Below are 14,160 nucleotides of genomic sequence, written 5' to 3'. Positions count from 1 at the left end.
CTCTAATTCTCTAGCCTGAGTCACGCCACACACGGCAGAGAGAGAGAGAGCAAGAGCTACAAGGCGATTTCCAGTCGATTTCCATACTTTCTTAGAGAGATTTGTTTTTAGTATTTTTCTTTTTTCCAGTTTTGTAATTCTACTTTCTGTTCTTTATTGTTTTCAATTATACTCATTATTTTTGAATGCAATTCTTATTCATCTCCATTGTCATGTCGTTTGTGATGAGATCTGACTAGTGAACTAAAATTTCTAGGGATGGGATATGCTAGTATGTATTCTTGATCGGTTAGGATGTTTTAGCTTGATTGTTTTTATGAAAATTCCCTTTTGGATTGGTGTTCTTAATGCTAGTTTCAAACCAAGAGGTTGAGATTAGATCCTAGGCGTTCCGCACGAGAGGTGTTCGATAAAATGCTTGAATCAACTAATGCCTGAGATTTGTTCACTTAACCTAAGAGATTAGATGAGTAAGGGATTTATTGGCAATAGTGAATCAGATTTTAATGTCTGATTGGTCACGTTTCTCCAACGAGAGTTGGGTAGGAAAGTGATTAAGGTTGATTGTTTCTACCAAGAGAGTGGATTAGCAAGGATTAGAGATTCACTGTCTAGGGAATATATTGCTTGAGGAATGTAAAACATTCTAGGTTGGTTAGGAATACTTATGAACCAATTACCCCATCATTAGGAGCTTTCGTATATTTATTGTTTAAGTTTTTATCTTTAACTCGACCCCAACCAGATCTGGTACTCGATCATCAGCATCGTGTGGAGCCTCGAGTTGTTCATAATCCTGTTTTTATTTTCTTGTCACCCGATCACCTACTCGATCCGGTAATCGATTGTTTGCATCGTGTACCTCGGTCGAGTAGTTCTTTGCTTTATTCTTTTTATTTCTGTTCATATTAGACTGTTAGTCAAAACCCCTTTTATTGCTTGACTTGACTTGCATAGTTCTGATTGCATTTTATCTGTTAACAACAATCATTTGGACTAATAATCCTTTGTACTACAACTGCATAGGGAATTGATACCTTAGGTGAAAATCCTGTTATCACTTTTCCTATCCAATTCACCTCCATGATCTGAATCACAGTATCCAATCACACTAAGATTCTTCTCTTTAGTGTATACCAAACTCAAATCTTGAGAACCCTTAATGTATCTCAATAGCCATTTCACAGTTTCCCAATGCATTGCCCTAGGCTTACTTATAAGCCGACTAACCAAACCTATAGCATAGGCAAGATCAGGTCGTGTACTAATCATTGAGTACATCACACTCCCAACAGCGCTTGAGTATGGAGTCTTCTCTGTGTCCATACACTCTGTATCATTCCGAACTGCAGATAACTTGAAGTGTGTCCCAATAGGAGTATCTGTAGGCTTGCAGTCACTCATATTGAACCTTTTCAAATATCCAACTGAGAGAGACACAAAATTCCTTGATCTCTGTCTCCTGTGATTTCTATTCCAAGATCTTACTAGCAGCTCCCATGTCTTTCATCTCAAACTTTTCACTAAGTCTCTGTTTTATGTTTTTAATCTCTGACATGTTCTTTCCTGCAATTAACATATCATCCACATATAATAGAAGATAAACAAAATTACCTTGATTAATCATCTTCACATATACCCATTGATCATGTTCACTCCTTATAAACTCCTCTTCCATCATAAAATTGTCAAATCTTTTATTCCATTGACGTGGAGCCTGCTTTAAGCCATATAAGACAAACCTTGTATTCGCCATCAGTTGATTCAAAACCCTCTGGTTGCTCCGTGTACAACTCTTCCTCCTAATCTCCATGTAAGAAAGTTGTTTTAACATCCATTTTTTTCTAAATCCAGGTCTTAATTAACCACAACTGACATTAGTATCCTGATTGAAACATGCTTCACAACATGAGCAAAGATCTCTTGCTAGTCTATTCCTTCTCTTTGTGTGAATCCTCTCGCAACAAGTCTAGCTTTGTGTCTTTTGGATTCCACACCAGGTATTCCAGGCTTCAGCTTGAATACCCACTTACACCCTATTACTTTCTTGTATGTGGGTCTGTCTACTAGAATCCAGGTACCATTCTTGAGTAACGAGTTCATTTCTTCTCCCATAGCACCATTCCACGTAATCCAGTCCTGATCCTTTTGAGCATCATGAAGACACTGAGGTTCTTCTTCAGAACCTCATATGCCAATTCAATGCAAAATCAAATTGAGTATAATCCTTCATCTTGAATGTAATTACTATATGTCTGCAAGGTCTGTCTCTTGCTAATTGATAGTTAGTCAACCCATTTCTTTCTAGTGACTGAACTTCCTCTGTTTCTTCACCATGTTCTTCATCAGATTCTTTGCTTACAACTTTAGGTTCAGTGATAACTCCACCTTGCTTAGAACTTCTTTGTTCTTGCATTAATTTTGTAATAACATCAGAATTTGAAGTTGAAGCTTCTATAACTTATTGAGCTTTGTCATCTGATTTTCCCTTCAAGTCTTTGAAGATTGTTTCTTCCTGAAACACCACTTTCCTACTCATAACACATTGTGTTAGTTTAAGTGGAAGTAAAGATATGAAAGTGAAAAGAGGAGAGTTTAGTCGACAAAGAGAATAGAGAAAAACTTAGATTCCATTAGTGTGTGTAATACAATGTCGGCTAGAGCCTTTAAATAGGAAAAGAAACTAGGGCTACACCCTTAACACAATACAACATATCGATAGGGACATAAGGAAAGAGAGAGGATTGATTCCAATGGAGATAGCGACATATCCTTGGTTTCCTTAAGAGAAACCAACACGTGATCTCGTTTGATTTCTCGTCCAACGGCTATGAAGATATTCTCGATCCTTCTCTTGGGCCATATATGGTCAGGCCTCATCTCTACTTCATGTACCACTAGTAGAACTCGGCCTTATTCCATATGTGTACGGACGACCGTACGGACACCACCAAGTTCATGATCGATCACGTTCAATACTCCCCCTCAAGCTTCGCAGAATGAAATGGCTAAGCTTGGAACCCGTGAAGCATCACCTCATTAAGGGAGAAAGAGTGTGATACCCACCAGTTAGGCGAGCCTATCTTGGACGCGTGGGATCCATGAGCCCAAGTTTGCCATAGATGTATTCACAAACTTGAGGACTCGCAGCCTTGGTGAAGATGTCTGCCAGCTGATCTTTACTCGGAATGTGACACGGTAAGATTACCCCTTCTTCAATCTTCTCTCGAACCTTATGGCAATCCACTTCAATATGTTTGGTCCGTTTGTGGAAAACTGAGTTTGTGGCAATGTGAATTGCTGCGTTGTTGTCACATTGCATGGTGATCAGTTGATCAGACTCGCACCCAAGGTCTTTAAGAATGCTTTGAGCCACGTAAGTTCATTGGTTAGCTTCTTCATGGCCCTGTACTCGGACTCGGCGCTAGAGCATGAGACAACCTTCTGCTTCTTTGATTTCCAAGTCACTAAATTACCACCAACAAATGTACAATACCCAGTCGTTAACCTCCTATCCTTCGTATCACCAGCATAGTCCGCGTCACAATATCTTACCATTTCAGTGTTGTTGTTCTTTCCCATCCAAATGCCTTGGTCCGGGCTCCCCTTGAGGTAACAGAGGATCCATTTCACCGTGTTCCAGTCGAAGTTGGTTGGGGCCTTCATATGTTGACTGACTTGATTGACCGCATAGCAGATATCAGGCCTTGTGATTGTGAGATAGATTAACTTACCCACAAGTCTACGATATCTCCCAACATCCTCATACAACTCCGCCAGTTTGTTAACCAGAGCATTAGGCGTTTTCTTCATCTCCCCCTTTCGCTTGGCCTGGTAACCTTCCTCGAGTGGAGTAGACACTGGTTTACCTCCAAGTTTACCTGTCTCACTTAAAAGATCAAGTGCATACTTTCATTGGGAAAGAAATAAACCCTCCGGAGAGCGAGAGATTTCAATCTTGAGAAAGTATTTGAGCTCACCAAGATCTTTGATATCAAATGTGGAATTAAGAAGAGCTTTGCTGGTGCATATATGATATGTCTATATTTTGCATCTCCTTAGCCTGTATTTGTCATGCATTTAGCTAGGACAACTAGTCGTTTTGCATCATTTTAGAACCTCTTTCGTACATTTTGCATGTTTAGGAAGTTTCTGCATCATCCTTGCATACATTGTGCATTTCGGAGTAATTCATGTGTCTAGGAGACGTTGGAAGCGCAGAGGATCGAGCCACGCTCAACCTCTGCAATCGAGCCACGCTCAACCTCCGCAATCGAGCCATGCTCAACCTCCGCAATCGAGCCATGCTCAACCTCCGCAATCGAGCCACTCTCAACCTCCGCAATCGAGCCACTCTCAACCTCCGCAATCGAGCCACTCTCAGCTGCACCAATCGAGCCACTCTCAGCTGCACCAATCGAGCCACTCCCAGCTGCATCAATCGAGCCATCCTCAACCTCATCAATCGAGCCATCCTCAACTTCCACAATCGAGCCATCCTCAACTGCCTCAATCGAGCCATCATTCGAGCCATCGGTCTAGGGATTCAGCTTTTGACGTCTTCATCAAAGTTGTAGAGAATTGAGTCTTATTTCCAATGCCGTTTTTTTCAAGCCAATCGGAGGTGTGGTTCAAGAGTTATCATCGTTTTAGTGGATGCGTAATACACCCAGCTCGAGCTACTTTCACTGACCATGCTCGAGCCATTTTCACTCACACCACTCGAGACACTCCTACTCACACCACTAGAGCCACTCCTACTCACACCAATTGAGCCACTGGACGCACACGGACAAAATCGCGTATGCCAGGAAGACGCTCCGTCTGACATGCTTCAGGAGATTCCCAAACCGACGCTCTATCTTGTCGTTTTAAGTTTTAGGGATTCACGCGTTTTTACTATATATACATTTTGTTAAGTCTTGTTTTGGACATCTTAGTTTTTATCTCATTTTCTTTTGTAAGGTTTCCCTAGCTACCAAAAACGTACTCTGACTTTGTATCCCAATATCTTTGAACTTATTCAGTATTTCGATTTGATTTCTTCTACCAAGTTGTTCTTCACATTTTAATCTATCTAAGAATGCTTGTTTCAATGTTTTATGTGTTTGCAACCTTAACTATGATTTTCGTATCTGAGTAGTGCATTAGTTCTTGAGGATGGGATAGATTAGGTGGAGGATCTTAGGATGCAGAGTGTTTAAGTGTTGATTGTATGATTCCCTTCTGGGCTAGAGGAGGAAATACTAGATTTTCTCTGATCAATTGGGACTAGGTTTGAGACATTTCCACACCCAAAAGGTGTTCGATGAAATGTCTGACCGACTAGTGCCAGAGACTTACGTTCCTAGCCTAAGAGATTAGCTGTCTAGGATGTTTGTTGACGTGAATGGACTTGTTTGTCATGCTATGCTTGATCATGTTTCTCCAGCGAGAGCTAGGTTTGGAAGTGGTTGAGTCTGAGTAGCTTCTGTCAAGAGATTGGATTAGCTAAGTCGTGATGTTCATTATTTAGGGATAGATTGCTTGTGGCATGTTGAACACTCTGTACACTAGAATACTCCACCAACGTCAATTACTCCCATCCTTAGGACTTTTATCTTTCTGATTTTTATTACATTCCCGAGACTGTTTCGTTTCTCACTTATTTAGTTCATGCTTAGACTCGTTTATGTTTTTATTCCTTTCCGCTTCTTGTCATGCAATCTCGTTTCTAGTACTGCAACTCATTTTCGTTTTGCATTTTGACTATTCTAGGATTGTTAGACAAACACTCTTCTTGAATTGGCTTGACTTGTGACTTCTTGATTGCATCTTGAGTGATAGTTAACCTTCCCAACTGGATTGATACCTTAAGTATTACAACGCATAAGGTTAATTGAGATCTACTAGGAGACACAAAAATCCTAGTATCAATTTGGCGCCGTTGCCATTTGGGATTCGTTTTGCTACATTTAAGATTTCAAGTTTTGCAAGATTAAGTTCTATTACACTTATCATTCTGAATACTGACTTGTTTTGGTTGTCTGCTTGTTTCTTTTGCATTTCAGGAACCTGTTGATTGCAACATTGTATGCACACCAGATCAAGAGGACATCAGAACCTCCTTCCTGCTATCGACGACATCAATCGGTTACAAAGACCACGAAAAGCTCGTCAACTCACTGATCATCCAGCACCAGTCAGTATGGAACAATAGAATGAACCAAATCCGAGACCGCGAAACATTGGTGTTGGGGATGCACCGAACACTCATACTCAACGTGCTGGAATCGTCCCTCCCGCCGTGCCGAACAACAACTTCGAAATCAAAAGTGGTCTGATCTCCATAATCCAAGGAAACAAGTTTCACGGGTTGCCTATGGAGGATCCACTCGACCACTTGGACGAGTTCGATCGTCTATGCAGTCTCACCAAGATCAACGGCGTGAGTGAGGACGGTTACAAGTTGCGCCTCTTCCCATTCTCCCTGGGAGACAAAGCTCATCAATGGGAGAAAAACCTTCCCAAGGGATCGATCACCACCTGGGATGGCTGCAAGAAAGCATTCTTGGCCAAGTTCTTCTCCAACTCCAGAACAGCACGTCTCAGGAATGAGATTTCTAGCTTTACTCAGAAGAGCTCAGAATCATTTTGTGAAGCCTGGGAGCGTTTCAAGGGTTACCACAGCCAGTGTCCACCCCATGGTTTCAGCAACGAGTCACTCCTGAGCACTCTCTACCGTGGTCTACTACAAAAGATACGTATGCAGCTTGACACTGCTTCTAACGGTAATTTCCTGAACAAAGATGTTGAGGAAGGATGGCAACTGGTTGAGAATCTTGCCCAGTCTGATGGTAACTACAATGAAGACTATGACCGCACGGTTAGAGGTGATGCTGGATATGAGGAGAAGTACAAGAGGGACTTTAAGAATGTCAATGACAAGCTTGACCGCCTCTTGCTAAGTCAGCAGCAGACTGTCCATTTTGTATCTGAGGATGACAATTTTCAAGTTCAGGATGGAAAGGGTGAGCAGTCTGAAGCAATCAACTACGTCCAAAATCAAGGTGGATACAACAATGGTTATAACCCTTACAAGACGAACCCCAATTTGTCTTACAGGAGCACCAATGTTGCAAATCCACAAGATCAGGTGTACCCTCCTCAACATCAACAACAAGGTCCGCAAAAACCTTTTGTTCCTTACAATCAAGGATTCGTGCCTAAGCAACAGTTCCAGCAAGGTTATCACGCTCCTTCCGGACCACCACCAGGATTTTCACCTCAACAAGTTCAACCTACTCAAGCTCCAGATCAAGAAATGAAGCACATGCTGCAACAACTTCTTCAAGGTCAAGCTAGTGGTTCTCTGGATACTGCTAAGAAGTTTGCTGAACTCAGTCAGCGGATGGAATGTTCTTACAATGATCTAAATGTCAAGTTTGAAGCTCTTAACTCCAAGATGAAGTATATGGAAGGCAAGACTGTTTCTACTTCTACCCCAACAACTGGCCAACTACCCGGAAAAGTAGTTCAAAACTCCAAGGACTATGCTACTATCCATGCCATCACCACCCAAGTTGTAGATGTACGGCTCACTGAGGACACTGAGAGTTTAGATGGGGAGGATTTTCTTCAAGATGAAGTTCAGATAAAGGATCCTGTCGAGGTGCTCAAGGATCCAATTAAGTCAGCCAAGCAAATTGATCCTAAAACTACTAAAGAACCCGCTGCTCCCAAGGATAAACCTGTGCGAATCATTCCTCCACCATACAAGCCACCTCTACCATTTCTAGTGAGGTTTAAGAAGCAGCTTACTGAGAAGTATAAAGCTCTGTTCGAAAAACAAGTCAAGGAGATTGAACTTAGGATGCCTTTACTTGATGCATTTGCACTTGTGCCTCAATATCAAAAGTTTTTAACTGATTTGATAACCGAAAAGACCAAAGAGAAGGAGAAGATAGCTAAAGGAGCTCAAGCTAAGGCTCTGGAAGATGAGAGGATAGTGCATGACATAGGTGGGGTTATTCATGAATGCAAGGCTGTTATTCAGAAGATGATTATCCCAAAGAAGCTAGAGGACCCTGGTTCTTTCACCTTGCCTTGTTCTCTAGGTCCATTGGCCTTCAAAAAGTGCTTATGTGACCTTGGTGCTTTAGTAAGCATCATGCCACTCTCTGTAGCTCAGAGGCTAGGATTCAACAAATACAAGTCATGCAACCTCCGCTTAATATTGGCTGATAGGACTAGTAGATTGCCTCATGGTCTATTAGAGAACCTGCCCATCAAAATTGGACAAGCTGAGATTCCTACTGACTTTGTGGTGCTGGGAATGGATGAAGAGCCTAAAGATCCACTAATCCTGGGAAGGCCTTTCTTAGCTACAGCTGGAGCAGTCATTGATGTCAAGAAGGGGATGATTGATATCAATCTGGGTAAAAACTTCAAGATGAAGTTTGATATCAAGGATTCTAAGAAGAAACCAACTATTGATGGACATACCTTCGTGATTGAAGAGAAAGATCAGAAATCTGGGTTTGGCATCTTTGAGGATGTGAATGAGGCAGAAACAGAGGTTTTGGTAACCAAAGAGAAAACTCAAAGTGTCACTCGACCATTCTCTAACTCGAGAGCAGTCGTTACCCTCCCTAAGCGTTGAGACCTACTTCCTAATCACCAACCGCAAGAGACAAGTCCTCCCGCGCTTGACAGCTTGTCTGAACCCCAAACAACCAAGATTTTAAGGGATTCAGTGACGGAGTTAACAACCACGTTGGAGGAGATGAGAGGGCAAATCATGCAGCTCAAGGATATAGTTAAAATTTCTTCTCCAAGAAAAGCAAGACAGAGGTTGGGGATAATGAAGAAGAGAAGATCTTTTCTTATTGAACCTGGGCAGAATGCTAAAGAGTATATGGTTAAACAAGACATTCTAGAGGGGTCTACAAAACTCGACTCGACCAACACCAGCACATCACGCTCGCGACTTGACCTTCCCGACTGCCTCACTCGAGCCGCTGTTCTCGCTGTTCCGAACCGACAAATCGAGCCAACTTTACCAACTGCCTCAATCGAGCCACATTTCGACTTCCTCTCTTGAGCCACTCACGACACCCGCTCGAGCCCACATCAGGGCATGCATGGAGTTGAACATCAGGGTGATTATCAGCCTACCGAGGTTGTTGTGTTGGTATCAGACCATGGCGAGTCCAGAGTCGATGACATGCAGTGTGAAGAGCAGCCGAACATGTACCAGAAAACGCCAGCGGTTGAGCAGCAAGTCGACCAACCAGCTGAAGTCACACCCACGGATCCCGAACAAGGTGAAGGACAGAGTCAGTTTCACGCTCCTCCTTGGGCGAGCACGGACTCCTTCTTCTACTACTGAGGTACTCCGACCTTTCCTTTATACATACCATTTCATTCCTGCATTGTTTCTGTTGTGATTCTTAAATCCTCCTGCAAATTTTTCTTACACATGAGACTGTGTAATTTACGTTTGGGGGAGGGTTTGAGATGATGTATCTGATGTTGTGTTCTGTGATTCTTATTTTAATTTTTTTTGCATCATATCATGTTTGAGTTTGCATCCATCTATTGCATAAAAAAAAAAAAGAATCGAAAATTTCCACAAAAACAGAGTGTTCATGTAGTTTGCACTTGCATATTAGGATTGAGTCTAGTTTTATTCATATAGGGTTGTTGCATTTAGCATAGGGGTTGATGATGATTGTTACCTTGTTAGCATGTTGGATTCAATAGGATATGATCAAGGCCCATGTTATTAGTTCTTTGATGCTTGTTGATTGAACTTGAAAATGTAAGATTGAAGCATGTTTTGAATTGATATCATTCCCTATCTACCTGAACCTAATCCTGACTTGCAATCATCATGTGATGCATTGAAGTTGAACTCATGGATACCATACACATACTTGGATTGTCTTTCACATTTTTACCACCCTTGTCAATCCAAGTAGCTGATTCCCATCTTTGGAACAGTTCCCCGCACCCTTAACCAACCGTTCTTTCAAGCCAATTGTATTCTTGAGTGTCAGGCCTTTTCCGAGTTGAGCTTGTTAGAAAGTGTTAGGTTCAAACCGACAAGAGTAGGATCCTGTGTAGTTCTAGTTCGCGTTATCCGGACTAGTATGACTAGGTGAGAACTCGATTTTGGGTATTGGGTATGGATTTGTGCAGAAAAGTAAAGAGGTAGAAAGTCTTTAGGAGGGGGATGTGTTTACATAGTTTACAAGTCTAGTAACGGATTTGGTTTGAGCAAAGTAAAAAGAGTTATTGGTTCTGGGCATAAAATAAAAAGATTAGACAAAGAAAAGAAAAAAAATGCTTAAGATGTCTAGAGTCCTTAGAAGAAAAGAAAACGAACCATAGTGATAATAAAGGTTTCCCATTCCGCTAGAATGAAAAGAAGTGAACTCCTCCTAAGACTAAGTGTAAAAAGTTTGAGATGAAGTTTCTGATGAAGGGTAGAGATAGGACCAACTTCGGTTTGGAGTGTTCTTTGGGTAGACAGGACGCTGCTCTTGTATGTATCAGTTGGTTTCAACCTTTAGCCTTCTCTTAAGCTCAACTCCTTTTCGTGAGAGAACCTTGTTCTGTATTGATAAAACCACTTGATGAGGAGACCATCTATGTCTCTAACCTTTACCCTAGCCAAATGAGTTCAATGACATTGCTTAGCTTGATTCACGGTTCTCTGTTAATGAATAATAAAGGGGATGATTGATAGGATTGCGTGTGTTGAAAAAAATATAGAGTTCCTTCACCATGCATCATAGAACTAAAAACAAGGACCTTGATTCTAACTATTTTATTTAGCATGTTTTAGGTTCTGAGACCCCATCTTCACACCTCTTCTCCATACTCTATTCTTGATTGTTTGCTTGAGGGCAAGCAAAGAGTAAGTTTGGGGGAGTTGATATGTCTATATTTTGTCTCTCCTTAGCCTATTTTTATCATGCATTTAGCTAGGATAACTCATTGGTTTGCATCGTTTTCTAGTTTTTTCTATACACTTTGCACGTCTAGGTAGTTCTTGCATCATCCTTGCATATATTGTGCATTTTGGAGTATTTCAGGTATTTAGGAGACGTTGGAAGCCATTCTCGTCCGAGCCATTGTCACCATCTCCGTTTCGTCCGAGCCATTGTCACCATCTCCGTTTCGTCCGAGCCATTGTCACCATCTCCGTCTCGTCCGAGCCATTGTCACCATCTCCGTTTCGTCCGAGCCATTGTCACCATCTCCGTTCCGTCCGAGCCATCTTATCTTTTATCTCGTTTTTGTTCCCATAAGGTTTCTGAACCTAGCCTCCAAAAAATGTTCTCAGACTTGTATTCCGATATCTTTGAGATTATTGAGATTTTGCATTTGATTCTTTCTACAAAGTTGTTCACCTTATTTTTATCTACCTAATAATGCTTGTTTCAATGATTTCTGTTTTTGCATCCTTGACTATGATTTTCGGATCTGAGTAGTGTGTTAGTTCTTGAGGATGGGAAAGATTAGGTGGAGGATCTTAGGATGTAGAGTGTTTAAGCTTTGATTGTATGATTCCCTTCTAGACTAGAGTTACAATTACTAGTTTCTCTCTGATCAATTGGAACTAGGTTCGAGACATTTCCGCACCCAAAAGGTGTTTGATAAAATGTCTGACCAACTAGTGCCAGAGACTTACGTTCCTAGCCTAAGAGATTAGTTGTCTAAGATATTTGTTGACGTGAATGAACTTGTTTGTCATGCCTGCTCGACCACGTTTCTCTAGCGAGAGCTAGGTATGGAAGTGGTTGAGTCTGAGTAGCTTTTGCCAAGAGATTGGATTAGCTAAGTTGTGATGTTCATTGTTTAGGGATACTTTGCTTGTGGTATGTTAAACACTCCTTAGACTAGGATACTCCACCGACATCAATTACCCCATCCTTAGGACTTATTTCTTTCTGATTTTTATTACATTCCTGGAACTGTTTCGTTTGTTCATGCTTAGAATCGTTTGCGTTTTTTATTCACTTTCGCTTCTTGTCATGCATTCTTGTTTCTAGTTTTGTGACTCATTTCCGTTTTGCATTTTGATCATTCTAGGACTGTTAGATAAAAACACTCTTTGAATTAGCTTGACTTGTGATAGCTTGATTGCATCTCAATTGTTAGCAACATCCCATTTGGATTGACACCTTAAGTACTACAACGCATAAGGTTAATTGAGACCTGCTAGGATAAGACACACAAAAATCCTAGTATCAAAAGCCCTGAGGCCTTCAAATCTAATCAAATAGGCTTCAATAGCGTCTCATAAGGTTAATTGAGACCTGCTAGGAGGAGACACAAAAAACCCTAGTATCATCGGATCATTTTACTTGTACCCCTTTTGACTTATCGAATAGCCAATAAACATACACTTGGTTCTTTTGGCGTCAAGATTACTCCGTTGTTCACCTGGTACCAAGACACAACAAACACAACCAAAAACATGTAAGTGGTCCAACGGAGGTTTGGTTTTGTTTAGTACTTCATAAGGTGACACATCTTGTAACACTTTTGTTGGTGTCCTATTGATCATATAACAAGCCATCATCACTGCATCTCCCCAAAACCTCTTAGTGACATTGTTGTGAAACATCATTGACCTTGCAACCTCCATGAGGTGTCTGTTCTTCCTTTCCGCAACTCCATTTTGTTGGGGCGTGTAGGAACAACTTGTTTGTTGTAAAATGCCATGTTTTGAGAGATGTTCTTTTAACTTGTGGCTTGTGTATTCTCCTCCATTATCCGATCTTAGTACCTTTATTTTAGCATTGAAATGGTTAGTGACATAATTCTGAAAATTAACAAAGGCATCATAGACTCTATCTTTTGATGGTAACAAGGTAAGCCAAGTATACTAGATTTTTCATCAATAAAAGTCACAAAATACTTGTTATTATCTCTAGATAGGCAAAGAGAGGTCCACACATCAGAATGTACTAGGTCAATGCAATGCTCATAAATTGTAGTAGATTTAGGAAAAATGGACTTGCAATGTTTTCCAAGAATACAAGACTCACAACTAGAACTATCAAACGAAACATTAGGCAACATTAATTCAAAAGAAAGAGAATGAGGATGGCCTAGTCTAGCATGCCACACATCACTTAAAACAGTACTAAGGTTCCATATTTCCATTATTAATAGTATCACAAGCGTTTAATTCACGTTGTTGGTTCCTTAGAAGTTGGTTCATCATGTTCTTAAGGTCGGTAATCTCCTTAGCTTCAGAATTGTTAGAACGGATGGTTCTATCAAAATTGGTGCAAGTGTTGCTACTACTTGCGGTAAGATTGTCGATGAGAGCTCGTCCTTCTTGAACGGTCTTCGTAATGAAATCTCCATTGATGGCCGTGTCGAGTGAGAGTTGATACTTTGGGTGTAATCCTCTATAGAAAATACTTCAGAGGTTACCTTGAGCAAAACCATGATGGGGGCAGTCACGTTCATAGTCCTTGAAACTTTCCCATGCTTCATAAAAATTTTCGACCGGTCCTTGTTGAAAACTTTGCAGCTTGTTGCAAAGAGAGTTGGATCTTGACTTGGTGTAGAAGTGGTTGAGAAATGCTGACTTGCATCCTTCCCAGCTAGTGATCGATCCAGGAGGTAGAGACTTTAACAATCTGTGAGCCTTGTCGGCTAGAGAGAAAGGAAAAATCTTACACTTCAAGTAATCTTTAGGAACTCCATTGGTTCTTGTTGTTGAGCAGATTTCTTCAAAAAGATCAATGTGGTCCATCGGATGTTCAGTAGTAAGGCCATGGAACTGATTTTGCTTCACCAAACCAATAATTTGAGGTTTAATCTCGTAGTCACGTCGTGGAGGATAAGTGATACGGATGGCAGCACGGTCTTGAACGAATTGGTTGGGAGCATCATAGTTGGCAATGGTACGGTTGGGTGCGGCACGTCTTAGAGGGTTGTCTTCCGCCAAATTGAGGTAGTAGTGGTTTAGCGACGAGAGCAGGCTGGTGAGGAGGAACATCGACGTTGTCTCCCACGCCTAGAGGATTAGCGTCACGAGGAGCTTGAAGGTTTTCTCGGCCAACTTCAGGGTCGAGTTGCGGATCAGCGGCTGCAAGGTTGGGGTTGCCACCTTGTGCGAGAATTGGTTCTCCTTGGTCGTTGAGGGCAGGA

The 14,160-nt window shown here is 41.3% G+C and overlaps 2 non-coding genes and 1 pseudogene across 2 annotated transcripts; 1 reads left to right on the top strand and 2 right to left on the bottom strand.

Moving 5' to 3' along the window:
- Positions 1 to 3,327: 3,327 nt before the first annotated feature.
- On the bottom strand, positions 3,328 to 8,781 carry LOC147948431 (secreted RxLR effector protein 161 pseudogene; annotated as a pseudogene).
- LOC147948432 (small nucleolar RNA R71) lies at positions 6,584 to 6,690 on the bottom strand. The gene has a single exon (XR_015586008.1). It is a non-coding gene; the product is annotated as a small nucleolar RNA R71 (small nucleolar RNA).
- Positions 8,782 to 13,445: 4,664 nt separating the features above from the next.
- Positions 13,446 to 13,554, top strand: LOC147948430 (small nucleolar RNA R71). The gene has a single exon (XR_015586205.1). It is a non-coding gene; the product is annotated as a small nucleolar RNA R71 (small nucleolar RNA).
- The last annotated feature ends 606 nt before the right edge of the window (positions 13,555 to 14,160 follow it).

Source organism: Camelina sativa, chromosome 2 (assembly GCF_030686135.1).
Source record: "Camelina sativa cultivar CO46 ecotype springtype chromosome 2, ASM3068613v1".
NCBI lineage: Eukaryota > Viridiplantae > Streptophyta > Magnoliopsida > Brassicales > Brassicaceae > Camelina > Camelina sativa.
The sequence above is the reverse complement of the archived record's forward strand: the minus strand, read 5'-3'. Positions and strand labels throughout refer to the sequence as shown.